The sequence below is a fragment of the Theropithecus gelada genome, chromosome 18 (genome assembly GCF_003255815.1).
Source record: "Theropithecus gelada isolate Dixy chromosome 18, Tgel_1.0, whole genome shotgun sequence".
Lineage (NCBI taxonomy): Eukaryota > Metazoa > Chordata > Mammalia > Primates > Cercopithecidae > Theropithecus > Theropithecus gelada.
In genome coordinates, this window is record NC_037686.1 from 43,273,310 (window position 1) to 43,288,291 (window position 14,982).

At 46.4% G+C, this 14,982-nt stretch overlaps 1 protein-coding gene across 4 annotated transcripts in view; it reads right to left on the bottom strand.

Annotated features, from left to right (window-relative positions):
- The window catches only part of MAPK4 (mitogen-activated protein kinase 4), a 169,793-nt gene that overhangs the window by 14,680 nt on the left and 140,131 nt on the right, over window positions 1–14,982 (bottom strand). The window lies entirely within an intron of this gene.

The window sequence follows — 14,982 nt, forward strand, 5'->3', positions numbered from 1 at the left end:
TTATGAGAGCTGAGGGTTCTCCTTTGTAGAAAGGAATTCAGGTTATCAATATTTTAGAAGAAATGATTTCCCACCCCAACTTGATGTAACTCTGCCTTCGTTTAGTAAGAAGATGGGTAAACAGGAGCCCTGCTCAAGTTTATTCCTGCCAGCAACAGAGTAACCATGAGACACTGGCATTTTCTTTATCCAGCAGATGAATCTCAGAAGTAGCCATATGCTTGAACTCAAGCTGGTTGCTTTGACACTGAAGATTAGAATTAATGCTGCCACAAAGCCAGGCACGAGGCTCCTGGCTGAGAACAGATAAGGCCACCTTCATAATGGATGCAGGAAAATGCTATGTGGAATCAGCCCTGAACAACAAAGTGGACACAGCTTTTATTGGTCCATGAGATTCTGGGAGTTCAACCTAGTGTCTTTTGCGGGGATAAATGTTCTAGCTGATTTTGCCCACGGCTCAGTGATTCGTAGTCTGAGATGGACTCCCTTCTTATGGTATATAGTGAGGACATATACCCATATATGATTTAGGAAAATATACCCAGGGAATTTAGAAATCGTTTTCTACATAATTCAGAAATCTGGGCCAAGAGTGACATCTGGGCAATGTCCATTTGAATTCCCTAGTACAGTCTTTCTAAAGTAAGAAAAAAAATGTATAGATCCATTGGGGGTTAAGGCGTGACAGTTAGGACCAAGGAGATCCAATGGGAGATTCCAGGGATGGTCTTTTAGTTCACAGTTTAGCATCTGCACTTTCCTTTCTACTGATGCGGAAGCATCACATCACAGTCTCAGGTTAAAGCAGATGAAAAGTTAAGAAGCCTAGGACCCAGGAGTTTTTGACCCATTAATCTGAAATCCTTTCATTTGTTCAGCAAAGATTTATTAAATGTCTAAAACCTGTGGAAAACCCTGAATGAGGACAGCAGTTTCCTCCCCTCTGTGGCACATATTTCCTCCCAGTAGAGCCTCAAACTGGTAGAAGGAAAGAGGAAAAGCAGAAGACACCCTTCAGCTGGAAATGACTAGAGCATCCCATGCCCTGGCCTCAATACTCTCACCGAAATGAACTCCTTAGAATTTGTAGGATGTGCCCTCTTCTTCTGTCCTTTGCGCATTTGCCTGTGTACCTTCCATGAGGGATATCCTCGTACTCATCGTGCTACCGGCTGACATGCTCAGGCCGGCTTCCTCTCAGAAGCTTCCTTGTTTTGTTGCTGTTTCTTTACTTCTCTGCATCCCCACCCCTCCAAGGACCACAGCTACTGTGCATTGCCCAGCCCCATGCTTCCTCAGAAGTGTTCAATAAACACTGCTGAACTGTTGAATGAATGAATGAAAAAGGAACATCTCATATGGTCTGAACCTCCTCCCAAATTTAGGCACCTTCTGCAGGGTCCACTCATCCTCTTCTTTTATACACTTGACTACAAGGTGGTCCAGGTTCCACTTTCCAAGGTGGGTATGGAGTTTACGTAAGTTGATAGTCACTTATGCCTTATCTTGTTCCAAAAAAGGATTGGCCCATGTAATTTTTATAAGAGTTTAATTGCTTTAAAAGGCAAGTTTATTGAGGTATAATTTACATAGGGTAAAATTCACAAGTTCTATTAGTTTTGACAAAAGCATAGAGTCATGTCACCACCATCACAATCAAGATACGTAGTAGAAATTCCGTCATCTCAAACAATTCCCTTATGCCCTCTTCTGGTCACCCCTAGTCCCAGCCCCTAGCAACTGCTCTTTTCTGTCTCTAGTTTTACCTTCTATATAAATGGAATGACAGTATGTAGCCTTTTGAGTCTGAATTCCTTCACTTAGCACAATGCATCTGAGACTCATCCATGGTGTGTGTACAGTAGACTGTTAGGAATTTAAGTTCAATTCTAAAAGTTACAGGAACAAGCCAAATACTATCTGTAGAAGTTCATTTCTGGGTGGGTGGGTTCTAAAAGAATAGTCTGGTTTTATTTTCATTCAGAGGGTGAGACTGTCAAGGAAAGACTAAAGCAAGAGTACCCAGTAGGGAGGTAGCTTCAGGGGAGTTTTCTCTGATATGTAAATGCACAGTCTTTTATGAAACAGAATGGTCTGGAATTGACATCTGCCTCTCCTAAGAGTCTAGGGCTAAAGAAAAATGGGGACAGGGAGCTTTCTTCTCAAACACTTGCCCTGAAAGTAAAAGAAAGATGTTGACATGAGTAAGACTGCCCTTGGGCCAGAATTACGGACCAGGTCATGACAGGAGCTAAGAAAGTCGCTCTCCAGTGCTTTTTTTTTTTTAAATGAAAAACAAGAACCTGCTGATTTTTAAATTATTATTATTATTATTATTATTATTATTATTATACTTTAAGTTCTAGGGTACATGTGCACAACGTGCAGGTTTGTTACATATGTATACATGTGCCATGTTGGTGTGCTGCACCCATTAACTCGTCATTTACATTAGGTATATCTCCTAATGCTATCCCTCCCCCCTCCCCCCACCCCACAACAGGCCCCGGTGTGTGATGTTCCCCTTTCTGCATCCAGGTGTTCTCATTGTTCAATTCCCACCTATGAGTGAGAACATGCAGTGTTTGGTTTTCTGTTCTTGAGATAGTTTGCTCAGAATGATGGTTTCCAGCTTCATCCACGTCCCTACAAAGGACACGAACTCATTCTTTTTTATGGCTGCGTAGTATTCCATGGTGTATATGTGCCACATTTTCTTAATCCAGTCTATCATTGATGGACATATGGGTTGGTTCCAAGTCTTTGCTATTGTGAATAGTGCCACAATAAACATACATGTGCATGTGTCTTTATAGCAGCGTGATTTATAATCCTTTGGGTATATACCCAGTAATGGGATGGCTGGGTCAAATGGTATTTGTAGTTCTAGATCCTTGAGGAATCGCCACACTGTCTTCCACAATGGTTGAACTAGTTTACAGTCCCACCAACGGTGTAAAAGTGTTCCTATTTCTCCACATCCTCTCCAGCACCTGTTGTTTCCTGACTTTTTAATGATCGCCATTCTAACTGGTGTGAGATGGTATCTCTTTGTGAGAACGTACTGGATTTTTAACTACTAGCTATCTTCCTGTGGTTACTTGTTCTTCACAGTCTTTAAAAAAAACATAAAAAGGATTTTTTGTTTGTTTTTGTTTTCTTTGAGACAGGTTCTCGTGTTGTCGCCCAGGCTGGCATGCAGTGGCGCACCAGTGGCTCACTACAACCTCTGCCTCCCAGGCTCAAGGGATCCTCCCATCTCAGCCTCCCAAGGAGCTGGGACCACAGGTGCACACCAACACACCCAGTTAATTTTTGTGTGTTTTGTAGAGATGGGGTTTCGTCATGTTGCCCAAGCTAGTCTCAAACTCCTGAGCTCACACGGTCTGCCCGCCTCGGCCTTTCGAAGTGCTGGCATTACAGGCATGAGCCACTGCACCCGACCCTTAAAGGGGATTTGTTGATATGTTTCAGAAGCCACAGGGCTGAGAAGAATTCGGGAAGGCGCAGTGTCTTCTGCCAAGCTGGTGCAAGAAAAGTCCCAGGAAGGGGAGATTGGAATATATGGGAAGCTCCATTGTCGGGTCGGGGGGAAGAAACAGCGGACCAGGGTCCTGCTGTCAGCTGAACTGAGCCCTGGGTATCTGAATGGGAGAGGCTCTGGGGCCCACAACATGGTACTGGTGATCAGAATTCAAGAGAGGAGTTTCAGTCAAGTGGATGGGGTGAAATTAGGGATAATTTTCTAAAAAAAAAAAAAAAAATCTTTAAAGAGTACCCAGAAGTGGAGACCCAATTTTATTAAAAGAGCTCATAAATCAATAAGTATATTGGCTCAAAAAAAATCTTCCAATCGCCTTCTGCCCAAGCCTGCGGGGTGAGGATAATTTCGGCTCCATTTGGATGTGGAGAGGAACATGTCTCTGTGATCAGACCTGGTCTCCCCAGGCAGGGCATGCCCATGCACAGGGTGGCCAAGGAGGGAGTGGGCAGGGCAGCAGGCACACTCGGTGCGCAAGTGGGTGCGTCTGCATGCGGTTGTTGCAGGCCAGCTGGGGCCAGCCTCTGGTGTGAGGCTTTGCGACATCACTGCTCTGAGAAGACATGAAGTGCACACTCCCACAGTTCTCTGTGACCACCACTCAGAGCACAAGAACAAGACAGGAGTGGCCCCTTTCTAGTCATCGCTTTCCTCCTACCACCTTGTTCCCACTGGGAGGCAGATGAGCATGGTTTCCTTTCTAGACCCTTTTAAGGGGCCTTGGGGCCTTCATCAGCTATTGCTCCCATCTACCCATTTTGCTGTCCCTTTAGAGTCACGTACAGCCCATGGGAGGCTTTGACTTTGAAAGCTTCAAAGGTATTTGGGAAATAATCTAGCAGCAGCTGCCCTGGGAAGAGCATAATTAGGGGCCCCCAAAGGATCTAGAGAGAAGGTATAATTAAAGCTCTGAGCATTCTCTTTGCAGAGGGGACAGGGAAGCAGCCCTCCATCCCAGCTGCTGGCGGGGGAATTTAGAACAGCCTGGATCAAAGTCACTCCAGAAGGGTGGGCACTCTGAGCTGCTCCAGCGAGCCCGTCCTGGGTGGGCACTAGTTCTGATCTGGAGCCAAGTCTTCTGTGCCTGCCCTTGCTGTGCCCCCACTGCCTGATCTCTTGCGTGTGGGAGTTGGAAGGTTGGGGGAGAAGGCGCGATCCAATAAACTTTCTACTACACCCTTTAATGGTAATGTGCCTACTAATCCCTCACGGGTATGATGAATTAATTAATTTATTTATTTAGAGACAGAGTCTCACTCTGTCACCCAGGCTGGAGTGCAGTGGTGTGATCTCAGCTCACTGCAAGCTCTGCCTCCCAGGTTCATGCCATTCTACTGCCTCAGCCTCCCGAGTAGCTGGGACTACAGGTGCCTACCACCACACCTGGCTACCTTTTTTTTGGTATTTTTAGTAGATGTGGGGTTTCACTGTGTTAGCCAGGATGGTCTCAATTTCCTGACCTCGTGATCTGCCCACCTCAGACTCCCAAAGTGCTGGGATTACAGGCGTGAGCCACCGTGCCCGGCCTATTTATTTACTTATTTGAGATAGAGTCTCACTCTTTTGCCCAGGCTGGAGTGCAGTGGTACCATCTCGGCTCTCTGCAACCTCTGCCTCCCGGGTTCAAGTGATCCTCCCACCTCAGCCTCCCAAGTAGCTGAGACTACAGGCACATGCCACCATACTTGGCTAATTTTTGTATTTTTTTGTAGAGACAGTGTTTTGCCATGTTGACCAGGCTGGTATCGAACTCCTGAGCTCAAGGGATCCTCCCACCTGTCTTCCAAAGTGCTGGGATTACAGTCGTGAGCCACCGTGCCTGGCCTGGTATGGTATGGTGAATTTAAACGAGACAACATTCTCCAAGAATAAAACCCCAGTCAACTTTAGCTCTGGGGGGGTGAGGACAGGGTGGGAAGGGTCACTTTTCCTTTCATGCTGAAGCAATGTTTAGGGCTGCCCCTGTTTCCAGGCCAGGATGATGAGAGTTTCTGACAGCATTGCCTCCCCAACCAGAAGTTTCTGCAGCGTGTCCTGGGAGCCTAACGTGTGTGTTCCTGTGTGAAGGATGGGAAAACGATTAAGATCATCCCTTGTCTTTAAAGAGCATTTCACATGGTTAGAGAGATGAAATGTTAATATGAAAAAAATGCAAGAACCAGGAAGTAATCATGGTCAGCATTTCTGTGGGACTTACCCTGTGCCCAGCACTGTGTTAGTATTTTACATGAATTTGATGCAGGCCCTTCAGAGTAGTAAAACGACTGGTTCAAGGTACTGTAACTGGGAAGTGGTCAGGGGTGTCTGGCTCCTGCACTCATCACTTTCATACTGCCAGGCCTTCCCCCATCGCCTATGACATGCTTGTGAATTCACAAGTACTTCAAGAGAAGTGCCTGTGAATGTGCAGACCACTTGGAGCTGCCGACTTGGAGTCCTCCAATCTCCATCTTGAATGAGCTCCCCAGGGGAGGCGAATGCCCCCTCCTAGTGCGGAAGGTGTTTCAGCATAGGTTGCAGAAGGGCCACGTGTGTCTTTGCTTTTCTAATTAGCCTGGGCAGGCCTGTGCCTGTAGTGGGGTCTCTGCAAGTCTTCCTAGCAGGGGGACACTGGTGGAGCAAGGAAGCTGCAGGCTCTGTGCTCCCTCTACCCCTATCACGCTTCCCCCAATTCCCGGGGCAGTCTGGAGAGCAGGGGATTAATGGACTCAGGAAGGCCTCAGGAAGGCCCCTGGCACTGCACTTCCTTGGAAGAGGAAAAACTTAGCTTAGGGGAAAAGTGAGGCTGTGGCAGGGAGACTGTGATTCTTTCAGGGGACTGGGTTCCCAGGAGCCCTCCTGGTGGAGGAGCAGTGGAAATCAAAGGCCTGTCGCACGAGAACTGGGCAATTTTAGTCTGGAGGACATGGAAGGGGTGGGCATGAGAGCTGCCTGTAGACATTTGCAAGGCTGTCATGTAGAAGAGGAGCTAAGCTTGTTCTCTGAGGCTCTAGGGACAGCTGAGAGCCAATGTGTGAGACAGAAATCTATGCGACATGATAATACCAGCTAACATTTATTGAGCTCCTCAGACTGTTTTGTCTGCTTTATATGGATTCACTCATTTCATCCTCACAGCAATCCCATGAGGTAGGGACTGTCATCATAGTTATTTTTACAGGGAGGAAACTGAGGCACAGAGAGGGTAAGCAGCCTGTCCATACTCACACAGGCTATAAGCGGCACAGCTGGAATTCAACCCCAGGCTGTGCAGATGTAGCTCCTTTGATCTGAATAGAGGGCTCCACTGCCTTGCACATCAGAGAGACCTCCAAGGCTGCCAGGGTTGTCCGTGGGGGCCTGGGCTATCTAGACAAGCAGAGGGTCCAAGCACAGAGCAGACAGTCTCGTGGAGAGATGTGCCAAAACCATCTTCCTGGTGGAGGCCCTAACGCTTGGCTTCTCAAACTTTGGGGTGTTCTCAGATGCCTTGAGGACCTTGACTGGTAAAGCGCAGATTCCATTTCTCAGTCTAAACAAGGTGATGCTGATGTTGCAGTTCAGATGACCACACTTGGACCAGGAAGTCCCTAGAGGGTCTTTATGATACTGGCCTGCCCTAAGAAATTTTGATTTGCTTTACTTACAGGCCAGGCAGATTTCTCAAACCGAGCAGCAGACTGACCTATAATAGGGGTTAATTCTTTGAGTTACACTCATCAAAAGATCATTTAGAAGAACAATATCCTCCCAGAGGTCCCACTGAAGCAGACATACACAGCCTCTCTTCTGTAGTCATCTCCCTCTGAAGGCATAATTCTTATTTGTGCCAACGTACATATGAGGCACATGAGAAACATTTTAAAAGAGGAATAATACCACAGCCAAACAGCAAATTCATTCCATTAAACTCATTTCCAGGAAAGCATGCAGCAGGGACTCTCTCAAATTGAGGGAGGGAACACATCACAAAGCCTGGCTCACATCTCAATCACTGGTAACTCATCTGGCACGTTCTATTATGCAGCTAAGGTAAACGTGGGTGAAGAAATAGTACGGCTACATCAGCTGCACCGAATTTTCACAAACTTCTAAGATGCCCTAAATGTGAATCTGCTGATCCCCTTTCAGGGCTGCCCCTTCCCCACTCCACCCTCTGGGGGATCCTGGACAGATCCTGAAATTCACCATCTCTTCCCAGGTTTCCATGGAAATCAACCAAAAGCTCATATAAATTCCCATAGGCCTGCAGGCCCTTGTTGGACACTCCAGGCCCTGTGTGGTCACTTCCTTTTACTTTAAAAAATTATGATAAAATTGCCATAAAAAATTTAATTGTGATAAAATACACATACCATAAAGTTCACCATTTTAACTGTTAAGCATACAGTTCAGTGGCATTAAGCACATTCACGATTCTGTACAACCATCGCCATCTCCAGAACTTTTTTTCTTCTTTCTTTTTTCTTTTTTTTTGCGACAGAGGTTCACTCTGTTGCCCAGCCTGGAGTACAGTGGCATGATCATGACTCACTGCAGTCTCCCAGTGAGACTCACAAGCGCAAGTGATCCTCGGGCTTTAACCCCCGAGAGTGATTGGGACTACAGGTGCACGCTACCACGCCTTGCTAATTTTTGTATTTTTCGTAGAGATGGGGTTTTGCCATTTTGCTGAGGCTGCTCTTGAACTCCTGAGCTCAAGTGATCCGTTTGCCTCCTCAGCCTCCCAAAGTGCTGGGATGACAGGCATGAGCCACTGTACCCAGCCAAGAACTCTTTTCATCTTGCAAAACTGAAAGTCTGTCTCCCTTAAACAATGACTCCCCATCGTTCTTGCCCCTGCCTCTGGCAACCACCATGCTACTTTCTATCTGTATGGGTGTGATGGCTCTAGGGACCTCACAGAAGCAGAATCATACAGGCTTTGTCCTTTCGCATCTAGCTTATTTCACTTAGCGTAATGTACTTCTCCTTACTTTTAAACAGCAGGAAAGTGGGAGCAATGGAGTTGGGCTTCTTTTTAAAAAGCACTTTGGTGAAATGTGGTTGTCTTCTAATTCAACTAGAGCTCACCATCTGATAAAAGCTTTGAACATTATCCTCATGGGGTCCAAATCATGAACTCTGAATCCTATTACAGTTCAAAGACAGGATAACATGTTCTGTTTGTTCAGTGATGTACCAGGACTGGCAGATCCATTACTACCATCCTCACCAGGACCAGTGGCTGGGCTGGGTAGAGAGGTGGGTGAAGGGATGATTTGGTTGGGCTGCTTCTGCCTCAGTTTCCTTATCTGCTTCTGCTGCTGGGGGGGCTACAAGTTCTCCTGTGTGGGGCATTAGCATCCTGGGGTGCTGCATGACAATCGACAGCAATCTTTAAGTGAGAAGCCCTGCTAGGCCAAAGTGATTAATTTTTAATAGGCCAGCCTGTGTGCAAATGGCTTCTTTTAGTAAGATGCATTAACTGTCAAGCCACAAATAGACATCTGTCACACTGGCTTTCAAGGGGAAATCGGGTGGTACCCTAGAGCAGTGACTCTCAGACCTGCTACAGGCTGGAAGCACCTGGGGAACTTAAAAAAAAATCCTGACGTTCAGGCCCCCTGCTATGCCAATCACATCAGAATGGGGGGTGGGGGTGGGGCAGCATCCCTAGAGGTTTTGAGTTCACCTGCTTTGGAAAGGTAAGTAGTATTTTCATGGTTCCTGAATGAGTACAGGTTTCTATTTCTACCTCCCCTCAGGATGAGATAAATCCTTGAGTAGCCACAGAGGTTTTCCCCAGATGGCTGAACCATAGGAAGTAAAAATTTACTGAAAAATCACTGATCATAGTAATAGCTATCGTTTATTGAGAAATTATGAAGTGCCAGGCACTGTGCCAAGTACTGCTTTATTAATAGTGCATTTAATTATGAAATTGATCCTGTGAAACAGGTAGAGAGAGGGGGCTAACCTGAGCAAGATCAAATTAACTAATAATTGGTAGAGCTGAGATCCGATCCCAGCAGTGAGCAAAACAAAGTCCCTGTAATCATGGAAGGCACACTTTGGATGGAAAGACAAATGCAAGGAATGGAAATAAAGCAGGGTAAGGAGATAGAGAGTGATGGGGTGGGTGGTCCGGAAAGGCCTCTCATATAAGGGGACATTTGAGCAGAGACTAGAGTGAGTCAAGGGGTGAGCCATGTGGCCATGCGGTAGAAGAAATGAGACGTTTGTCTGCGAGTCCCAAGCCTCCCCTTTCTGTCCCCCACCTCTTCCCCCGAGGAGGGTGGAACCTTTCTCCTCCTTCCTAGCAAACTTTCCTCTCAGCTCCCTTATTAACATCCAGGTATATAACTGAAAGCATATTAGAAAGGTGAGGGCATATTTGTTGACATCCACTCTATACAAGGGATTTTGCCAGCAGTAGCTCAGCTCACTTCCTGAGAACCCTGTTGAAGGTAAGTGTTTATTTTTCAGTTTACATTTGGGGATATTACTGCAGGACCCTCCCTCTGGCTTAACTGGCAAGGCTTTGTGTTCCCACGGCATCCTGGACCCCTTCATCTAACTTCATAACTCTATAGCAGGGGCAGCAGTGAGGGCTCCTGAAGGCAAGAGCCAGTTGTTTCCCCTCTGTCTGCCATGCACCCCTGTACAGGATAGGTGCTCACTTACAATCAAGTGAACAAATGGAGTAAAAACATTGAGCTAAAGGAATGATTGATATGCCCAGAACTGACCACCAGTCTGGAGAAAATTAGTTTGAAGTTTAATTGCCATGTAAAAATCTCAGGACAAAGGTAATGTCTGTGCTCAAGTCTAGCCCTCTGCCATGTGGGGTATGGGTCCGGCTTTCTATTGAACATGCTCTTTGTGCTACTGTGTGGAAACAAGACCCCTCACGCTGTTAATCTTGCCTGGGACCAACCTGGAGGTCAGACTCAGAGCTTTATTGCACCCCTCCACACCTCTACCCTCAAAAAGAAAGAAAGAAAATGTGAGTCCAAAAGCACTTTTGAGAAATGGGTAATAATAACGGCCACCTACCAGGTGCTGACCATGCACTAGGGGTGCTCCTCACCCTCTGTCTCCTTCCATTTGGTCATCATGATGCTCTCCCAGGGTGGCTGCTGTCATTGTCCCTGCTCCACAGAAGAGGATGCAGAGGCAGGGAGGGTAATGACACAGCATAGTCCAACATCACAGTCCTCCATTAGGCCTCCAGGCCCCAAAGTTCCCCTCTGATTCCAGCCTCTTCATAGCTGCTCCCACCCCACAGGACTGGAACTCTCCCCAGTTTGACTTGTAGAGAACACTCAGAAGAACAAAAGGAACTTCCCTGACTTCTCCCTTCTCAGAAGGCTCTGGAATGTGACCCACAACTGTTGCGGGAAGTCAGGGACCCTGAACGGAGGGACTGGCTGAAGCTGCAGCAGAAGAACATAAACTGTGAACATTTCATGGACATTTATTAGTTCCCAAAATTAATACTTTTATAATTTCTTACGCCTGTCTTTACTGTAATCTCTGAACATAAATTGTGAAGATTTCATAGACATTTATCACTTCCCCAATCAATACTCTCATAATTTATTATGCCTGTCTTTAATCTCTTAATCCCATCATCTTCGTAAGCTGAGGATATATGTCACCTCAGGACCCTGTGATGATTGTGTTAACTGTACAAATTGTAAAACATGTGTTTGAGCAATATGAAATCAGTGCACCCTGAAAAAGAACAGAATAACAGCGATTTTCAGGGAACAAGGGAGATAACCATAAGGTCTGACTGCCTGTAGGGTCGGGCAGAATAGAGCCATGTTTTTTTCTTGCAGGGAGCCTATAGACTGACTTGTGAGTAGGAGAAATATCACTAAATTCTTTTCCCAGCAAGGAATATTAATAATTGATAACCCTGGGGAAGGAATGCATTCCCAGGGGTAGGTCTATAAACATCTGCTCTGAGAGTGTTTGTCTTATGTGGTTGAGATAAAGGATGAAATATGCCCTGGTCTCCTGCAGTGCCCTCAGGCTTACTAGGATTGGGAAATTCCAGCCTGCCAAATTCTAGTCAGACCAGTTGTCTACTCTTGAACCCTGTTTCCTGTTAAGATGTTTATCAAGACAATGAGTGCTCAGCAGGACACGGACCCTCATCAATAATTCTAATTTCACCCTTGCCTTGTGATCTTCCTCTGCCCTCTGCCTTGTGATCTTTTATTGTCCTTTGAAGCATGTGATCTCTGTGACCCACTCCCAATTCGTACACCCCTCCCTTTTTTTTTCTTTTGTTTCTGAGATGAAGTCTCGCTCTGTCACCCAGGCTGGAGTGCAGTGGTGCAATCTTGGCTCACTGCAAGCTCCGCCTCCTGGGATCATGTCATTCTCCTGCCTCAGCCTCCCGAGTAGCTGGGACTACAGGCACCCGCCGCTATGCCCAGCTAATTTTTTGTATTTTTAGTAGAGACGGGGTTTCACCATCTTAGCCAAGATGGTCTTGATCGCCTGACCTTGTGATCCACCTGCCTTGGCCTTCCAAAGTGCTGGGATTACAGGTGTGAGCCACCATGCCCAGCCACCCCTCCCCTTTTGAAATCCCTAATAAAAACTTGCTGGTTTTGCAGCTCGGGGTCGCCATCATGGTCCTACCAATATGTGATGACACTCCTGGAGGCCCAACTGTAAAATTTCTCTCTTTGTACTCTTTCTCTTTATTTCTCAGACCAGTTGACACTTAGGGAAAATAGAAAGAACCTATGTTGAAATATTGGGGGCTGGTTCCTCCGATATACAACCCTTGTGATGCAATCAGTAGACTAAGAGAAATAAGAGAGAGACACACATCATCATCTTGCTTTCTTTTTTGGAGACAGGGTCTCACTTTGTCACCCAGGCTAAAGTGCAGTGTCTTGATGTTCTGGGTTCAAGAAATCCTCCTGCCTCCCAAGTAGCTGGGACTACAGGCACACAGCACCATGCCTGGCTAATTTTTGTATTTTCTGTAGAGACAGAGTTTCACCATGTTGGCCAGCTGGTCTTGAACTCCTGAGCTCAAACATTGCACCCACCTCAGCCTCCCAAAGTGCTAGGATTACAGGCATGAGACACTGTGCCTGGCCTTTCTTTTTTCTACTGATGTAGGATGAGGTAGAACTTAGATAGGTCTGGAGGGCGTGACAGATTTTGGAGTCTCCAGGTAGACTCATTATACAGATGGTGTGGGAGGGAATGGAATGGGCCCTAGAGAGCTTACCTAAAGTTTTAAAAGTCTCTCTGTCACAGGGTCTACCTGGAAAGGGCAGGTGTGGGGAAGGAGGAGGCTTCTGGTGGTCCAGCCTAAATGCAGGCAGGAAGTAGCTTCCTGCAGAATATTGGGGATGCCCTGCTCCTCCTGAACTTGACCACCTGCCTGTCTGGGTGTGGGAGTCTCACCTACAGAGTCGCTGTTTTTAGTTAAGGTATTAAGGTAATGTTTCCTGAAATGAATTCATATCCGAAGATGTTAATAGCTAGCAGGGGAGATAGGATGTGTGTGCCCAAACACCCTTGGGACAGGCTGGCAACAACCAATGAAACTTATTTATAAAGTCTCAGAATCTTCTAGATGGGGACTTAGTATGTAGCACTTGTCAAACCTCTGTGACCACTTATCCACTTTTTTCTAGGTGCATCATGGTGACCAGTCTTTCTCAGGACAGGCTGTGAGGAATGCTGGGTAAGGTCCCTGTCAACACATCAATTCGATACCTGGGAGAGGAAACATACTGACCTGTTAAGCCCACTGTCTTCTGTTAGCAAGACTCATGTCATGGCACCTGCTGAATGCTCTGTGTGAATGGAGGCACACTGCCTCCCCCACTTATCCCAAGAGCCCCTGAGTGCTGGGACCTCTTGGTGTGCCCGGTGCCTGCAGATGGAAGATGCTGAAGGCAGGTGGCTGCATGTTATAAAAGCCATTAGAAATGCCAGCTACTTTCACTCCACAGAGGCTCTGGCCCCTAGGAAAAGCAGGGATGTTTTGTTTAGGAAAGGGAGGCTGGGCAAGGTGGGGAGTGCAGGTTACTGGAGGAAGGAGGTGCCTACTGGATGAGTAGCACTGAGACCACTGCCCAGGCTGGCCAGGCAGGGAAGAAGTACAGGCAGCAGGGATGGAGGAGGGGAGTGAGCATGGGGAGGGGGGCAGCAGAAAGGCATTGAGATCAACTCAAGAGGGGTCTCCAGAGTTGCTTCTGTTAGGGTCCAAATCCAACTCTTGGCTCCGTAACCCTGTCTGACCCTGACTTTGGGAAGGGTCTTTTTGGATCACACTATTCATAGGGAACCACATCTTTTCTGCAGAAACTCTTCTATTCTGGGAAAACCTGCAAGTTGCAGGCAGGTATACCACTTTTTAAGTGCCCACATGCTGGGAAGCAGCTCTGGGTCACCTGTTCCAGAGAATTACAGTCTCATTTCAGATGCTCTTTTAACAGGCCTTTATAAAGTGTTTCCAGTAGGTCCAGCCCTGTTTGTGGTACTCTGAATCAGGGGACTGTCTTCAGGGAGCTTACACTCCAGCTCTGGGCAGTAAGTATGCTGGTTCCACTGCAAAGACTATCATGAAACCAAGGCACAGTCAACACTAGATGAGGGCAGGAAGATGGGGCAGTCACTGTATGAAGAAGGAAACAGAAAAGGGGCCAGGGTGGATCCTGGTTTGGGGAGGCTCTTAAAAATAGAAAATCATGAACACAAAATTACATATCAAAGTGAATATTTATGTTTAATCAGAAAATGAGCTGCAGCAAATTAAAAATTATAAAAAGCTGGCAAATACTACAAAAACCACACAATTCATAAAAATAACATTTTTACTAATTAGCTGCTTGGCAAACTGCAGGTAGCAAATGTAAACATGCTGCATGATCTCTGATTTTCTCTTCTGTGACAATTTTGTAATATGATTCTTTATTTTTTTAAGAGATAGGGTCTTGCTATGTTGCCCAGGCTAGATTCAAACTTCTGGGCTCAAGTGATCCTCTGACCTCAGGCTCCTGAGTAGCTGGGACTACAGGCATGCACCATCATGCCCAGCTCGAAAGATAACTCAGTCTTTGAAAGTTAGATAGTTAAAAAGATAACTAAGTCTTTCTTCTAATGTGGTTGATACTTTAGGATGGTTGATTTTTATTTTTTTTTTATTTTTTTGAGACAGAGTCTCTCTCCATCACCCAGGCTGGAGTGTAGTAGTATGATCTCGGCTCACTGCAACCTCTGCCTCCTGGGCTCAAGCAATCTTCCCACCTCAGCCTTTCCAGTAGCTGGGAACACAGGCATGTACCACCATGCCCAGCTATTTTTTTCTATTTTTAGTAGAGATGGAGTTTCAGTATGTTGCCCAGGCTGGTCTCAAACTCCTGAGCTCAAGCGATTCAATCCACCTGCCATGGCCTCCCAAAGTGTTGGGATTACAGGCATGAGCCACCATG